The 15,742-nt window shown below is 42.6% G+C and overlaps 1 protein-coding gene across 3 annotated transcripts in view; it reads right to left on the minus strand.

Moving 5' to 3' along the window:
* TMCC3 (transmembrane and coiled-coil domain family 3) overlaps positions 1-15,742 on the minus strand; it is a 215,199-nt gene that overhangs the window by 20,710 nt on the left and 178,747 nt on the right. The window contains exon 2 of one of the 3 annotated variants that reach the window (XM_081310146.1): positions 2,581-2,807. The exons of the other annotated variants lie outside the window; for them this stretch is intronic. The gene's annotated coding sequence lies outside the window, so the exon portion shown is untranslated. The remainder of the gene's footprint in view (positions 1-2,580; positions 2,808-15,742) is intronic. 3 annotated transcript variants of the gene reach the window in all.

Genomic DNA, 15,742 nt, shown 5'->3' on the forward strand with positions numbered 1-15,742 from the left:
TCTCAGGGGTTTTGTTATAGCAACAGAAATTGATAAAGACAGGGCTGGGGTTGTGGCTCAGTGGTGGAACACTTGCCTAGCACAGGTGAGGCACTGGGTTCAATCTTCAGCACCACATAAAAATAAATAAAAGTATAAGTAAACAAGAAATTTAAAGAAATAGAGATAAGACAGTCCTGAATGACGTGGACTGAGGCAGGGGTCCTCTGAGGTTCTGAGGGGCACAGGCAGCAAGAACATGCACAGGCACAGAAAGGTCAGAATGATGGAAGGTGACAACTGCTTGCTTAGTCCCAAGGCCATGTGATGAACCTCTGCCACTATGGCAGAGCCCCGATGACCTCATCACTTCCACGAGGCCCCGCCTCTTAAGAAGGCTGAGCTTAGACATGTAAGGAAGGATGAGGTCCTTCAAATGGCTCCGGTTCCAGGGCCACGGTGTTCCAGAGCACTAGTGGGTGCAGATTTACACACAGCCCACAAGGAGCTCCACGACTAGTATGTAAAGGCTTTTAAAGTCTCTGTGGCCTAGGTGTCCTCATCACTATCTCATTTCAGCTGAACTTTGCTTCAGGACTAGAGCCAAGGCTGTTCCTACAGCTGCCAGTGCCTTTTTTTTTTTTTTTTAAGTCTATTTCTTGCTTGTGCCAACAAGTGTGTGCTCGGCTGTAGGACTCAGGCTGGAGTTTCTGGTGCTGGAGGTGAATCAGTCATAGGATCCTAAGATTCTGCTCAAAGAGACACACCTGTGACTTCCTCTACACTATGCTACCCACTGACTCCCAGGGCAGTACACAGGACAGTACAGCCTCACTCCACGCCCAGGAGTGAAAGGTCACAGTAGTGATAAGTGCAGGATCTTACTATAAGATTAAACACTCTCTGAGGCAGGTTCTGCCATTTTACAAACAAGGAAATTAGGAACAGAGAAGTAAGTGGCGGGGGCGCAGAGCTAGTCAATGGCACAGCAGGATGGAAATGCAGGCCATCTGTCTCCAGAGCCTCTCTAACAACGGAGTGCTTTTATGATGAATCGGACACTATGACCAAGATTGTGGATGTGTTCACACTTTCTTCACATCTGTGTTCTGAGAACACAGAGGCTTGAAAAGAATGCATGTTTCTTGAAGTCCATAGATAATACACAGTTCGGCTGGAGCTCGACTGAGATTTATGACACACAAGACTGACCAAGTGAAAGCCCACTCTGCAGTGCCCCCAGCATGACTGTCCAGGCTTGTGTGGACATGCTGGGCCTAAGTCAAGCACTCTGTGGGAAACCCCCTCAGGCTGGACCAGGTGTCATCATCTCTGCAATGTCCCCTGCACAGCCTATGATTGCTTCCAGAAGCTGCCCCATCTCAGGCTTGATGGAGTCCGGATAGCCTATTCTTCTTGATCCATAGTCTCAAACACTGAGGATAAAAAGCTTACTGCTTTTATTGGAACAATGCCCAGATATTTATAATTGCTCTGAGAATGAGATTAAAAACAAGAGAAAGGACCCAGGGAGGAAGCAAGCCATGTCTAAGGACCTATCAAGGAAGACCTCCATGTGGCTACAGGACAGCAGCTTCCTACTAGTTCTCTACTGGTAACATACACAGAACTCTGAAACAGCTTCCTTCTTGCTCCCCTGTGGACATGTCCAGCCACGCAGTGAACACCTGGTTTTCCTGTTAACTTGGTCTGGAGCTAACCTGTACCGAAATAACTCTGAAGGCTCACCAAGCTGCCTCTCTCATCATCTTCTGATAGAGACGTGTCTGTGGGTTCCTGTGGACACCTGCTCAGACTCCCCAGTTGCTACATTCTTTGGAAGAAGAAAACCAGGCCTTTCCCCCACCATGTGCTAGAAAGGAACAATTTTAGGGATCTTCACCTAGCATTCCAAAGGACATTTTATTAGTGTCTTGGTCAAATGTTTGTTCTGATTTGTTTGGGCAAAGAACCCATTTCCTTGCAGTTCAGTAGCACACGCTGAGCTTTAAGTCAGTGCCCTGCGTGCTGTGGGGGAATGGAGCCGTTGGTTTTACCATGAGGCTTCATTTTGTCCAGCATCCTCCCCTTCCCCTCTCGGCATCACTCACTAAGGAAACTCTGGAGCATCCCAAGGTAGAGTAATATCTGGTTCCCCTGAAATCAAGAACATCTGGAACCAGGGCGAGAGGAGGTGCACCACTGACAGCCCATCCTATCTCTAGAGATGGTGGTGTGCAAATCCATAGTGTAAAGACGATGAGGCAGTGTTTCAGGGTCTCAAAAACAAATTCCTCAAACATCCTCAAGCACCCACACACTAGATACTGTAATTACAAATAATTATCTTCTCATTAAGCCTCTACCAGGTGACACCGATAACCTACTTTGAATTGTCTGCACCGGAAAATACATATTTCTTCAAAATAGCTTATAAGTCACACTTTGAATTAATACAAACTAATCCCTCACAAAATCAGTCTGACTCGGTAAAGACTCGCTACACATTAAATACACACAGGATTAAATGAAAGGGGGAAAGGGCCAGATCGTCCCTGGAAGCACAGCAGGGGTGGGCCATGGTAAGGAAGAACAACTGACCTTGTGCTGAGCACCAACAGCAGGTGAAGAATGGCCATGTCTCTCGGGAGGACACCCTGGAAAAATGACCCCGTGGGGCTGTCTCCAGGAACAGCTCTGGGAACTTGGGCACCTGGAACACGGGTAGTGTGGGAGAGGGACGCATCCTGCCGCCACTGGGCCCCCAGCTCTCCAGGCCTTCCTGAAGGGCGCCGGCTCCCTCCTGTGAGGACAGGGCGGGGCGAGTTCTGGGGAGGAAGCAGGAAGCCCACTTTTAGGACTAAACCCAGAACATATGTCCACTGAGGTTTTTGGCTCCTATCTCAGAAGGAAAGGGAGCCCCAGAGCCCTGGGTCCTACAGGAAAGCCTTGCAGGGGGGCTGCACCTTGCTCACCCACATTTGCTCGTTCCCACTGGTTTCCGGTCAGTCAACAAGATGGAGAGGGCAGCGAGGAAGGCAAGGTGGGAACACCATGTCTGCTCCCAGAGAACCACCCTCATATAATGAGGGAGTGGAGGTGGCTTGAAAGGGTGAGAAAAATGAGTCTCCAAGGCCCTGGGCCAGTAGGTAGAGAAAAAAGGCCAGCTCTGGGGCAGGTCTGCCTACTGCTGAGGACTGTCCTCCTTTGCCTCCCTTACCCCCAAACACACAGAGTGGGCACTCTTGGGAGGCACATGTGCTTAATAGAGATTCTGAAGGACAGACGCCCAGCACCTGTCCTGCAAGGTCTTTCAGCACCTTGGACCCCGAGGAGCTCCATGTGGGGTGCTTTGTATCCTCTCAGACACTATTAGGTTTGGATGTGATGTGTCCCCCCAAAGCTCATATTAGACAATGTAGGAATGTCCAGTTAGATTATGAGACCTGCAACCTAGTCAGTGGATCAATCCATTTGATAGATTAATAATCTGAAAAGACTACTGTGCTGGTGGTAACAGTAGGCAAGTAGGGTGTGGCTGGAAGAAGAGGCCACTGGGATGTGCCCTTGGACTCTATCTTGTCTCTCTGGTTGTAATGACAGCTTCCCTTTTTCCAGGCCCTTCCACCACGATGTTCTGCCTCATATTGGGCCCAGAGCAGTGTAGTTGGCCGATGGTGGACTGAGTCCCCTGAAGCTAAGCCCCAAATTAAAACTGTACCTCCTCTAAGTTGTTCTTGTTGGGTATTTTGGTCATAGTGATGAAGAGCTGACCGACACAGACACACACAACAGACCTGGCCATCGTGATGCTTGGAGCCTGTCTACGTACAACCACCAGAGTGAGGCTGGAGCTGCACACACCCTCCCATGCAGTCCCCACAGCTCCACAAGGCAGGGGTCATTAGCTGTTTTACAGATCTGAAAGTGGGAGGCCTCAAATAATTGTGGCTATAGCCTAAAAAGCAACAAGAGCCAAGAATTATACCAAAGTTTAGTTATCACCCTTAATTATATTCTGTTTGTCTGATAAGCCAGCCGCCCTGAATACTTCAAGAACTTTGTATTTCTATGTTAGCTCCTCTGCCCAGCCCAGGCTTCCAGATCTCCTTTCCAATGTACCTTTCAAAGATTCCCAAACTGTCTTTTCCAGGATGCTTGTGCCGAGCTGGAATCCATGGCTTCCTTTGTGCTTTTCTCAGTTTTGCATTTACCCTGCAGATTGCTTATTCTATTAGGTAAGGTAAGTATTTGCATAACGTTTGCTCCCCATTACTCAGGAGCCTCTCTAAAAAGGAGAGCCTAATAAGCTACCTGTGTCCATCCCATAGGCTTTCTCAATAGGACCTCAGTGCTTGCTGAATGAATTAGTGGTTGACAAACAGCCCACTGGGACAGCTCCTCGTCTCTCCTGTTTACATACTCTCAGCTGTTTGCAATGAAATCAAGAATCTGCAGCTGAAGTTGTGCTCGACTGTGCTCAGTCTGCTTTTCACAGACTGGACTGTGAACTAACTAACCTTTCATGGCTTTGGTTCATGTGAGAGGTCAAATATTCAGGAACTGGGATGTCCCATGGCTCTCCGAAGCTCCAAGCAGAATAAAAGTGATCAACTGCCAAATGATAAACATTAACACAACGTATAGAATATACAACGTATAGAATATGCAGGTGTGGTCCCTTCCTTCCTCAATGGCATTTTCCTCCCAGGTTCAACAGGATCACTACCAAGAACCCAGGTGTTTGCTACTTTATTTATTTATTTATTTATTTATTTATTTATTTATTTATTTATTTATTTTTAAAGAGAGATTGGGGGGGAGGGAGAGAGAGTGGGGGGGGAGGGGGAGGGAGAGAGAGTGGGGGGGAGGGGGGGAGGGAGAGAGAGTGGGGGGGAGGGGGGGAGGGAGAGAGAGTGGGGGGGAGGGAGGGAGAGAGAGTGGGGGGGAGGGAGGGAGAGAGAGTGGGGGGAGGGAGGGAGAGAGAGAGTGGGGGGGAGGGAGGGAGAGAGAGTGGGGGGGAGGGAGGGAGAGAGAGTGGGGGGGAGGGAGGGAGAGAGAGTGGGGGGGAGGGAGGGAGAGAGAGAGTGGGGGGAGGGGGGGAGGGGGGGAGGGAGGGAGGGAGAGAATTTTTCAATATTTATTTTCTAGTTTTCGGCGGACACAACATCTTTGTTCGTATGTCGTGCTGAGGATCGAACGTGGGCCGCAAGCATGCCAGGCGAGCCACATCCCCAGCCCTGTTTGCTACTTTAAACACATTAATATGTTTTGATTCAATCCATTATTTGTGAAGGCATAAAGAAGTCTTGTCTTGAATTAACTGAAAAACTCTGAATTTATCTAATGTACCAGCAAGATTATCAAATATGCTGCAACATGGATGGACCTAGAGATCTTTTTTTTTTTTTTTTTTTAAAGAGAGAGTGAGAGAGGAGAGAGAGAGAGAGAATTTTTAATATTTATTTTTTAGTTCTCAGCGGACACAACATCTTTGTTGGTATGTGGTGCTGAGGATCGAACCCAGGCCGCACGCATGCCAGGCGAGCGCGCTACCTCTTGAGCCACATCCCCAGCCCGACCTAGAGATCTTAATATTAAGTGAAATAAACCAGGCACAGAAAGATCAGTACCACATAATCGCACTTATTTGTGGAATTCTAAAAAAAAGCCGGGCTCATAGGTCTAGGGATCACAGCAGTGGTTATGAGAGGCCAGGCAGAGGAGAGATGGTTTAACAGGTAAAATGTCACAGTCAGATAGGAAGGATAAGTTCTGGTGTTCTATTATATAGAGGGTGATTACAGCTAGCAATTCTACAATTCAAAATACAAGAGTTTTTTTCTTTTTCTTTTTTGGCGGTGCCAGAGATAGAACCCTGGGCCTTGTAATCGCTTGCTAGGTCATCTAGAATATGGAATACATTGCATTATAGCACACAGGAACTTTTTGTCTTTTTGTCTGTGCTGGGGATCAAATCTCTACTACTGAGCTATATCCCCACCCCTAGAAGAGAGGATTTTGAGAGTGATTACCACAAAGAAATAAAATGATTCAGATGGTAGACAATCTAAGTACTGAGAGTCGGTCATCACCCGATTTATAAATGTAGCAACAGATCACACTGTAACTCCTAAAGATGTAAAATTATTATCTGTCAATAAAAAGATTCTCAAATACTTTCTTGTTCCTTAGTGAGGTGGGGTAGAAGAAACAAAAAACAGGTAAAAAGGAGACAAAAGAAAGGACCAGGAAAATCTAACTTTAATCCAACAGCCTTGAAAGTTCTGCCAACCTCTCCTCCACATCAGTGTCTCTCCCAGGCCCGTCACTCCCAAATTCCTGGGAACTATGTAAATCTTAAGAGTTGCTGAAGATTCCTGTCACCACGAGTGACAATTACCCTGTACACTATTAAACAGCCCACTAATACATGTAATTTTAGAACAGACTGGGCGAAGGAACATACGAGATACCCACATATCATATTTCCCCAAATTTCCTTTAAAAGAAGAGCCTAAGAACACCTAAAGCATCCCTCAAGACTGGCCACATTCTCCCCTGAATGTGTTTTTGTCTTCCTAAATAAATCTGTGTCCAATGCATCCTTAAATTTTTCTGCAATGTTTGTCAAGAACCTGACTCATCCTGAGTTTCCAGGACCCTCTCTGGGAACCCTTCTTACCTCCTGCAGTGACATTAGGAAATCACAGTTCAATATAACATGAGCTGAAAAATACAGGTATCCCAGGGCTGGAGGTGTAGCTTTGGTAGAGTGCATGCATGCATCAGCCCTGGGTTTAATCTCCAGCACAGCTCCCCCACAACAAAACAGTTTTCTGTTATAAAGCAATGTACTCCAAATTCTAGATGAGAGCCACAGTAAGAAACACACATTTATGGTGTGTGTGTGTGTGTATACATATATATATATATATATGTATGTATGTGTGTGTGTATACACACACATATGTGCACACATACACATGTAATTGAAACCACGAGTTTTATAAAATAATACTTTACTATATATACATATGTATGTCCTTTTATCTTTCAAACTAAGATGGAAATGACTTGTTTATTAGAAAAGGACAGACCTTAAGAAAAATGACACAAGAGAAAATAGGATCTGGGCAAGATAGTTCAAATTTATTAAAAATATGGCTAGGGATGTGGCTCAGTGGTAGAATACTTGCCCAGCATGTGCAAGGCCCTGGGTTCAATCCCCAACACCACAGAAGATAATAATTAACAAATAAAAGGACTTACTAGTTATTAAGGACTTTATATATAAGCATCAAATAGCTTTCTAAATGTTTCACATACATATATTTTATTTTCCTTTTCAAAAACCTGAGATTAGCATTATTACTCCCATTTTATGGATGGGAAAAGTAAGCGGCTTGTCTGGAATTATCAAGCTGGTAAGTGGCAGAGCTGGGATTCCAGGCTGGGTCTACCTGGCTCCAGGAATATCCTCCCTTTTATTGAGAGTCTACTGCATATGTCAAACCATGGACTAGACACACGTCATCAGACTTTTCTGCTTTAGGCAGTCTTGGTGCCACGAGGCAATTACTGGAGACGTTTTCAAATATGACATTGATGATAAGAGAAGAAAAAAGCTTAAAATCTCAGGATATCTTGCATAATGAAAAATGTAGGTTGCTTCTGTTTTAACCACTAATAATGATTCTCAGTGCCAAACTGTACATAAACTCCCTCCACTGGCTCAAATCCTAGCAGGTTCTGCAGTCACCAAATGCTCTGCTATCAAGATGCAGGTAAGAGGAGACTTCCTTCTCTCAGAGTCAGATTAAAGGCACCAGAGATTCATGTTTTAGGCAGACAGGCATGCTACAGGAACACATTGTTTTGTAGTCTGGGACAAAAGAAGTAAAAGGAACTTTGGACTGTAATTTTTAAGATAAAACACCGAATCACAACCTGACGTAGAACCCAAGTCTATTTTTAGGTTGACTATTTCCAAAACAGAGGGAAGAGCCTGCCAGGGCCCAGTTACAACTCACTACAGTAACCAGGCAGCTCAGATTTCTCAGGCTTCCACAGCCCTCTACACTACACAGAGTCAACTCCCTGGCGGGAGCATAACTTAGTGGCTAAGCGGCAAGAGTTCAGAGCCAGACGGCCTGGGTTCAAATTCCAGCTCTTCCATGTTCTTGTATCCCCTGGGGGAAGCTATTTCCTCTCTGCCTTAATTTCCTCATCTGTAAAATGAGGACAGCTTTCAGTACTTCACAGGGTGACTGGGAGGACTCTGTGAGCTGCTACTGGTGCAGTGCTTGGAACTGGGCCTTGTACAGAGTACGAGCTGTTAGTGATGGCTATCACTTATTAAATCTCACACACCCCAAGTAAGTGGAACTCGAGGACAGGCCAGACTCGAGAGCAAAGATGCTGCTGCCCCATGACTTGAGCGCCTCCAGCAGGAGCTCATCTCCACTGCCCCAACATTCACGGAACTTGCCTGTATGCCTCTTGCAGCAGAAAGGGGTGGGGGTGTGGAGAATGACAAACAGGTCTCAGACGACTCACAGCAGGATAAAGTTTCAATCAAACCTAATCAGTAACTTAAAAATTATTTTCTGGTGCTAGGGATTGAACCCAAGGCCTTGTGCAGGCTAGGCAAGCACTCCCCAGCTGAGCTACATCCGTTTTTATTTACTTACTTTTTATTTTTTGTTGTACTGGGGATTGAGCCCAAGGCCTTGTACATGCTGGGCAAGCACTCTATTACTGAGCTACATCCCTAGCCCACTACAGATAAGTTTTAAAAGAGGCTCTCATACCCAAAAAACCTAATGATAGTGCTTTACAGAAACTAATATTTGACTGATTGAATCTTTTAAAAGGGTTCAGTACATCAAAAGACTAAAATTGAATTCTCAGTATCTGACCCTTAACTTTTTTAAGTAGGTGCCATTGTCTATACTGATATTTTCAGTAAACCTAAGACCCTGGATTAAGACTCTAGACAGATGGCTAACACTTTGTATGGCCAAGACAAAGTAGAAAATCTTACCTAATGATCATACCTTGCTGCTTCCTCTAAAAAGCCTGACTACTTCTTGAGAGTATCAGTATTATGGCACAGAAGTCTGTTCTTTACAGATAATGTGTGGGGTTTTGGACTCGGTTACTCTTACTTTCACGATCTTACGTATCAATGACCTGTCCAGGCTCTCTTCACCCCTTATTCAAAACTATCACTAAATTCTGTTATCTCTGTCCAGTAGTTTTTGTCCAGACTGACCTTCCCTCCCTCTCCTCAGGCCTCCCCAGCTCAATCCAGACCCTCATTTCCTGTCTCCTATACAAAGGGCAGAGAGTTTAACCAGGTTTCATCACTTTCAGCCTTTCATTCCTTCAATCCATCCACAGAAAGTCATTACCCTAATCTAAGCTGCTTTGATGTTCAATGGTTCTTCCTTCAGTAAAGGAACTAGGCTTCTTCTCCAGCTGGTATTAAAGTCCTACATGATTTTCCCAACTGCCCAATGTCTTTTTCCTTCTTTCTCCACCCACCAGATTCCCCTTAGCATTTTAGTACAGCAGACATTAAAAACAAACAAACAAAAAACCTCGATTTTTAACATTATCCCTTTCTGGACACAGGATTTCCATGGCCTCTTATCCAAATCCTACTTTTCCTCCAAACCCTCTCCCATGAGGCCTTTCTCAAGGACTTCTCCTTCCTCACCCATTTTGGATGTTATTTGTACTGTTAAGTCGGTCCCTGCTTGTCTGAGCACACTTGTTGCTGAAAGCATTACTTTTTAAGGTGCCACACAACATTAAGCACAGAACTGACAGTTGTCACTGAGTAGCACTTACCCACTAACCATTTTCTTTATGATATATATATATATATATAGAGAGAGAGAGAGAGAGCAATATGTTGCAAATTCTGGATGAGGCCCACAGCAAGAAATACATATTATCAATGTATACATTCATATATATGCACAAGTACTGGAAATTGAAATGAAATTTTATAAAGTAGTACTTTGCTACATGCAATGTGTATGTATTTTTTAAATACATTTTTTGGGATAACAGTATATAAGGAAATTAATTTGTTAGAAAATTTTATTATGTAGAAAAATTCCTTATTTGCGGATACATATCAGAAGCAAAGTACCCTGGTGTTTGTATATAACTAACTTTGAAAGAGACTACACATATATAACGCAGACCAAATATGAAAATTTGCATTGTTGAATATGGATAAGTAGATGGGCATCTGCTGTGCTGTTCCTTCTATTTTTGTATGTGAAAATAAAATGATACCTGTTACTTATTAAACTTACTTCATGACCAATGAATGAGTTTCAATTCTATTTGAAAAATACTGTTTTATAATTAGGAAAAGGATAAGCCACTATTTCTATGTTTGCCAACTATATCTAAAGAACCTTAAGATTCTGAAGAAAGTTCTCTGGTTACTCCCTGGGCAGTGGGTCAAAGAAAGGCTTAATTTTCTATTGCTTTGTGTCCACTAAGCTTCCCTTCAAAAGTCTTCCTATGAAGGTTTCTATGACCTACTACCACCTTAATAGGAAGGTCTAAGATTAAGGACTAGTTTTTTACTTGCAAACATCACAGAATCAGAATTTACTCCCAGACTCCCCATCCTAAGAAAAATCCTTGTGGTTTTCATCAGGACCACATCTGGGAACACCAAAAGTTCAAGACAATGCCTGGAAACTAAAAATGCTCTAATAAACACTGTACTTGTGAAACTTTCCCCCTTCCTTCTTCAATAATTGGTTTTAATACTAAGTTCTATGAACAGAATCAGTTACATCTCATGAACTAACGCAAAGAGGGAAGTGTTCCAGATAATTTGAATTTTTAAGTCTTGCTGATTACTAATTTCTCAATTTCTAAATGCCAAAAACTGTGTTCCTATTTATTGATCAGGGTCATCCACAGGATCAAGTTTAAGTTGTGACACACAAGTGTCCTGAGGAAGATAACCAAGCCAGATCAACCAGGGGACCTCCGTTTCCGTTAACTCTCCAGAACCTAGGTCCCTGATTTGGGAAAACAAGGTGGCTGAACCCTATGACCTACACAGCCCTCACGGTTCTCATACTCAATAATCCTGTTATTGCTGGGTCTGTAAAGCCGGCAGCCCTCACACAAAATGCCAATGATCTTGTTAATGAACTAAATTACTAGCACATATAAACTGACACATATTGACTATTTATTTACCTTTCCTTCTAAAGAATCTTACCAAAATGAAAACTATGCAAATAGTAGTTAAAAATCAGCAGCAGCAAGTAAAAGGAACAACAAACACAACACAGATGCACATTATGTGTATAATACCTTAAAAAAAAAAGGAACCACACACAAGAATGTACACAAAAAATGTAGGATCATGGTAATTCAGCTGAGAGAAGAGTGGTTACCCTTGCAGGGTAGCGAGAACAATTCACCAGAAGGTGGCACCAGGGAGCACTGGGCACTGACAACATGGATGTAGGTGGTAGTCACCCAGTGCCTACGAAGGTGAGAGGTATGTAATTCCCTACAAGTTATATCTGAAAAAAGTTAAATATAAAATGAAAAAGACTTAGAAAATGAAAATGTAAGAGATGTCAAAATTATGACCTCATAGTACCTATAACATTGCAGGTGCTCAATAAAAAAATTAACATATAATTCAATTCTTCAGGAAAGGATTTGGATTTCATTAGTCTGTCAATTTTGCTGATTTTTTTCAGCTCTTTAACATTTTTAGTTTCCAAAACATTCATGACACTACCTCATAAATATTTGTTTTTAGTACCAGAACACAAAAGAACAAATTGAAAGAAAATGGAAATCTGTATATTAGCGAGCTAGTGGTATCTATGGTGTAATTCAATACATCAGATTTAGACACAAAAATATTTAATTTTAAATTCTGCAAAATACAGAAAAATCTTCAATACCATGCGGATGCAGACTTTTAATGCCTTGTTTCATTACATAATAGTTACTTGGAAAGCCAAAGTTTCTCTGAATTTAACTAAAAGCACACAAAGTACAATTAGGGCTTACTCACTTACTCAGACCAAATTGTTTTTATGATAGCTGACAGAACTGATATAAGTTACAAGCCAGGCCCACCAAAATACAGAATTTCCACTTTTTTTCCCCCAAAATGTTCTTTTGGGTATCTTTTGTGAGCCAGACACTGTGCTAAAAGTGTTGGGATGAGAAATAGGGTTATGATAAATTCAGCCCTAGAAAAGAGTTCACTGGGCAGAGATACGAGAACTACCTGTATATAGGAACACGGAGCCAGGCACAGCAGTGTGCACCACTGTGCACACTTGCACAGTGTGCAACTGTGAGGCTGAGACAAGAGGATCACACGTTCTGGGCAATCAAGCAAAGCTCTGTCCCAAGAGTTAAAAAAAAAAAAAAACACCTAAGACTGTACTTTAGTGGCTGAGTGTCTCTGGGCTCAATCCCAAGTACTGTGCAAAAAAAAAAAAAAGGATAAATGAAATCAAAGTACCACAGAAACGAAGCAGGGTGTCGGTGAGAAGGCTTCTAGGAAGAAGATATTTGACTTGGACTTGGAGGAAGAGGCTCAGACACCAGCCAAGAGAGCTGAGCAAGGAACACAACGCCAAAGCAAAAAAGTAGGCAGAATGTTTGGGGAAATAAAAGTTGCCTGGGGTGTCTAAAATTGAAAATCATTTTAAGTCAGGGCACAACTGAAGGATGAGGCGAAACAGATGTACAGGGAAGTATTTCTTTTTTAAAAAATATTTATTTATTTTTAGTTGTAGTTGGACACAATACCTTTATTTATTTTTATGTGGTAGTGAGGATCAAACCTAGGGCCTCACAGGCGAGCGCTCTACCACTGAGCCACAACCCCAGCCCTAGGGTAAGTATTTCTAAAAGGAAAAATAAGGTACTGAAGAACACAGCCGACAGCAGGTTCTGTGAACCATGCTACACTTGATGTTGATTCTGAAAATAAAACAATGAGAAATAGAGAAGCAGAAACATAAAAAAAAAGAGAAGAAAACAAAAGAACCCATTACATCCTATCTTAAATACAAGTCATTTAAAATATTTTTTGAGACCTGGGGGGTGGGAGTCAGGTCTCATGTTGCCTGTGCTGGGCTTCTAACTCCTAGGCTGAAGAGATCCTCCTGCTTCAGCCTCCCAAGTAGCTGGGACTATAGATGTATATCTAACTGAAACCAGTTAAATACTTACTAATTTTGTAAAATCGCAAAATTTTGATTATACTGTATTTAGGGATTTTGATTTGGTTCATGGGCTGTGCAAAGTCACAGAAGGATAACTAATGTATTTGCATGATTTGGTCAACATATTCCAGGACACTCATACTCCACTGAATACCAATACTATGTGAGTCTCTGTCTGGGATGCCAGGAGCATGCAACCTGATGTACTATTAGGAAAACACACTTGTAGCAGCAGCATCTGACACTAAGAATAATTGAGTTTTCGCCTAAAAGAATATTATCAATCACATGATGAGAAATCAAGCACTCTGTATCATAAATATAAGACTGGTAATCTATGTCATCCCCACTCATTTCTGGGGATCTAAAATCCTAAACAAATTCCAATCATTAGCTGGGTGCACTGGCGCATGCCTGTAATCCCAAGCAGCTTGGGAGACTGTTCAAAGCCAGCATCTGCAATGGCGAGGCACTAAGCAACTCAGTGAGACCCTGTCTCTAAATGAAACATAAAACAGGGCTGGGGATTGGCTGAGTGCCCCCCGAGTTCAATCCTTGATACCAAAACAAACAAACAAACAAACAAACAAACAAACAAAAAAAAACACCAAAAAACCCAAATTCCAATTTATTATCACATCCTTGGTAGTTTGTATCAGGTGGCTGGACAGATTACAAAGAGCAAAGTTTCCAGTGTCAGGAGGCTGGACAGATTACAAAGAGCAAAGTTTCCACCTGGGATGAAAGAAAAGGAAGGACAACCTCCCTGAAAGGTGCAGGTGTGAAAAGAGAAATCCCTGAATGTATGCTGTACATCATATTCTCCCCACAGTAAGCCACAGTTACAAAGGAGCTTCCAGATTGTTCCAGCTGCAGGAGAACACCACAGTGAACCGATTTAACTAAGTACTGTGACTCAAATTCTGTCTGGGGGAAAAAAAAAAACAAATTAGATTAATAAAAGGGGGGAAAAAGTGTGTGTAGGGAGGAGAGAGTAGGCAGTCTGGGAAAGTTTCGATGCCAGATGCTTTTTTCCCTCTTTACTGGGAATTGCAATAGACCAAATCATGGGTCTGTACCTGGCACAGAGCCCTAACTCCCCCAGAGACCATGAGAACTTTTAGATAGGAACACCTGCTCTGAGCTTATTACAGAAGTGTCTGTGTGCAGAATTACCACTTGAAAACATGCTGATTTTATGCCCAAAGGACAAAATGCCTTTCTTAAGAGACTTTATTCATGTTTAGTTCCCTAAAATAATATGAATGATAGAGTTCTTTTTTTTTCTTTGACTTGGGAAAGCTGACTCCAACAGTTGCTAACCACATAATAGTATCTATAATTTGGCACAATTCATTAATTTGACTCAGTCCATCTAATCAGCATTTCGAAATGTTAGAAAACCATCTGCTCAAGATTCACCAACTGAGAACATTATGAAACTTTGTGTCACTCAAGATAATACCCTGAACTTGATGAACTAAGATTTCTTTGATTTCTATACTTTGATGTCTCTGATGCCATTCATTACTTTAGAAGCTAGTATGATTGTTTTATTATTAAGGCCACCGTAACTATATCTGCAAACACTGAAATCTCTGTACCTGAAACACTTGGCTGGACTGATTTCATCCTGATTAAATACAAAGCCAACCACCAGTGAATATACACTTCTTGTTACAGCACTGACTCCAAGTGTTCAATCATACATCATTAGACACAAGGCATATTTATTTTATTAAAGGGAACATCCTTCAAAGGAACTAAACTATATATGTAAACAGAGGGAAAGTGGCAAGCATAATTAGGCAAGAATTAAAGGACAAACACACTTGGGTACAATCATTAACTTTCTACTTACACGGCATCTTTCATCAAAAATTTAAATGAACCAAACTATTCTTGCCCTAACCTAGGATATGATTATCTCAAAGTGTTAGAAATCTGTTCTGAATTTCACATGACAAGAGTGACAGCCATTCAGCCATTAGGACTTATCATGAAGTCTCTCCTCTCCCCTGCCTACAACATTCATGAGTTTTCTTTTGTCTTTCTAATGGATGACTCTTCTTTCTCTTGAGCATCTGACAACTGTCTGGCCAAGCCTTTAAAAATATTGCACATGGGATCATTGTAACAATCTCTCACCCACCTGTTTCCCAGCTGCCTTCTCAACAGTCACACAGACTGTTTTCAGGATGAGGATGAAATTCCTCAAGTTGGACGTCAAGGTCCTCCATGTCTTGGCCCAGTCTTGTCTCTGTCCAGATTTTGTACTCTGGCTTTCTTCCCTAGACCCACTGGTCTGACCCAGGTGAGCCTGATTCAGATCAAGCACAGCAGCCCAGATCACCTGCACCAGCCCCCTGGCCTCTGCTCACTGGCTGACCTTGGGCACAGTCCTTACCACTCCTTATCCTCCACCATGTACTGGATGCCTGCTATATGCCCATCAGTGTGACAGATGTTTGATGTATTTTATCTTTAATTTTCACCTCAATTATGCAAATCAT

Source organism: Spermophilus citellus (assembly GCF_964194105.1).
Source record: "Spermophilus citellus genome assembly, chromosome: 10".
Lineage (NCBI taxonomy): Eukaryota > Metazoa > Chordata > Mammalia > Rodentia > Sciuridae > Spermophilus > Spermophilus citellus.